This window comes from Erythrolamprus reginae, chromosome 3 (genome assembly GCF_031021105.1).
Source record: "Erythrolamprus reginae isolate rEryReg1 chromosome 3, rEryReg1.hap1, whole genome shotgun sequence".
Lineage (NCBI taxonomy): Eukaryota > Metazoa > Chordata > Lepidosauria > Squamata > Dipsadidae > Erythrolamprus > Erythrolamprus reginae.
In genome coordinates, this window is record NC_091952.1 from 257,801,506 (window position 1) to 257,804,088 (window position 2,583).

General features: G+C 40.4%; 1 protein-coding gene across 1 annotated transcript in view; it reads right to left on the reverse strand.

Annotated features, from left to right (window-relative positions):
- The window catches only part of CPSF1 (cleavage and polyadenylation specific factor 1), a 242,284-nt gene that overhangs the window by 46,766 nt on the left and 192,935 nt on the right, over positions 1-2,583 (reverse strand). The gene's annotated exons all lie outside the window — the stretch shown is intronic.

The window sequence follows — 2,583 nt, forward strand, 5'->3', positions numbered from 1 at the left end:
GAAAAGGTTGTGACAGCTGTCAGCCTGGAGAGCTTCAAGGCAGGATCAGACAGATTCATGGATGCCAAGAGTATCATAGGTAATTAGTGAAACGGATGTCCAAGAGTCGCCTCTATGTTGGTTGAGACAGGCAGGATTCCTTTGAGTACCATTTGTTGGGGGTCAGAGGAAAGGGAGGGTCTTGTCTTCTCTTTCTGCTCAAGATCCTCATGGACAATTGGGAGGCCACTATGGGACACAGAATGCTGGACATGATTGGCTTGGGCCTGATTCAGCAGGGCTCTTCTTAGGTTCTTATGTTAGGGTCTGAATTTTGGTCACATGGATGTTGCAAACAGTTGTAAGCGTGAAAAGCGATTGTAAACTACAGTATTCTTTTCAGAGCTACACAGACTTCAAACGTTCACTAAACAAAGTCGATTGTAAGTTGAGGACTCTTGGGTAGGAAGGGGGTTGGATTGGATGACCTACAGGGTCCCTTCCAACTCCATCAATGTGCATCTAGCTACCTCTATACCTCCGAACTGGGTTTGTAATCCAGCCTCGTCCCTCTTTTAATGGCTGACCCTGGAGAGATTAACGAGGGAAAGAATGGTAACATCATGAAATGGCCAAAGCTGCAGAAAAAACAGTTGCTGCCAACCTGCCTTCCATGGAGGACCTGTAGACTGCACGAGTCAAAAAGAGGGCCATGAAAATATTGCCTGACCCCTCACATCCTGGACATAAACTGTTTCAACTCCTACATTCAAAACGTCGCTACAGAGCACTGCACACCAAGACAACTAGACACAAGAACAGTTTTTTCCCACATGCCATCACTCTGCTAAACAAATAATTATCTCAACACTGTCAAACTATTTACTAAGTCTGCACTACTATTACTATTAGTTTTTTTCCATCATTCCTATCACCCATTTCCTCCAACCTACGACTGTAGAACTGTAACGTTGCTCATTCGTAGTAGGTACACTTAGTATGTATAAGCAAATTTTTAAAAATATTATGGAAGTGCCAGCTAAATCTTGGATGTATGAATGTTTTTATATTAAGGGTTTTAAAACTGTTCTTTTAATCATTGGATTTGTACTGTGTTTTGTTGTTGTGAGCCACTCCGAGTCTCCAGAGAGGGGTGGCATACAAATCTAATTAATAATAATAATAATAATAATAATAATAATAATAATAATAAGTAGCCGGCATGTTTTTCTTTTCCCCTCCCTCTTTCCCAAATCCCCTTCTCTTCTTTCCCCTAATTCCCTCTTTCTAACATAGAAACCTAGAAGATTGACGGCAGAAAAAGACGTCCGGGTCCATCTAGTCTGCCCTTATACTATTTCCTGTATTTTATCTTAGGATGGATCTATATTTATCCCAGGCAGGTTTCAATTCAGTGACTGTGGATTGACCAACCACATCTGCTGAAAGTTTGTTCCAAGCATCTACTACTCTTTCAGTCAAGTAATATTTTCTCATGTTGCTATTGATCTTTCCCCCAACTAACTTCAGATTGTGTCCCCTTGTTCTTGTGTTCACTTTCCTATTAAAAACACTTCCCTCCTGGACCTTATTTAACCCTTTAACATATTTAAATGTTTCGATCATGTCCCCCCTTTTCCTTCTGTCCTCCAGACTATACAGATTGAGTTCATTAAGTCTTTCCTGATGTGTTTTATGCTTAAGACCTTCCACCATTCTTGTAGCCCGTCTTTGGACCCGTTTAATTTTGTCAATATCTTTTTGTAGGTGAGGTCTCCAGAACTGGACACAGGATTCCAAATGTGGTCTCACCAGCACTCTATACAGAGGGATCACAATCTCCCTCTTCCTGCTTGTTATACCTCTAGCTAAGCAGTCAAGCATCCTACTTGCTTTCCCTACCGCCTCACTGCACTGTTCACCCATTTTGAGACTGTCAGAAATCACGACCCCTCAATCCTTCTCTTCTGAAGTTTTTGCTAGCACAGAACTTCCAATACAATACTCTGAGGATTCCTTTTGCCCAAGTGCATTATTTTACATTTGGAAACGTTAAACTGCAGTTTCCATTGCTTTGACCATTTATCTAGTAAAGCTAAATCATTTACCATATTACAGACGCCTCCAGGAATATCCACCCTATTGCACACTTTAGAGTCATCGGCAAATAGGCAAACCTTCCCTACCAAACCTTCCCCTATGTCACTCACAAACATATCCTTATTTCCCCCTTTTTCTTTTTTCTCTATTTCTTTATTGCTGCAATGTATATGATTGTTACACCATGCGTTATATTTATTTCTGTTTCATTTTTAATATATATACTCAATAAAGATTTTTTTTTCAAATAAAGGAAAGTTATTCACTTCCCTTGCACAATTCTCCTTGTGACACCAAAACGTTCCATTGCAAATGCGATGAATGATCTAGGGATTTCCCCCACACACACACATTCTTTGTGCCTCTGGGTGAATTGAAAAGAAATTGCTTGTTGTCAGTTGTCCATCAACGCATGGTGAAAAGCTGCACCGGAATGAAAGTCCGAAGGAAAAGCAGAATTTGAAGGAGTGTAAATTTTGCTGTCTTTTAAGTATCATGGAAGGA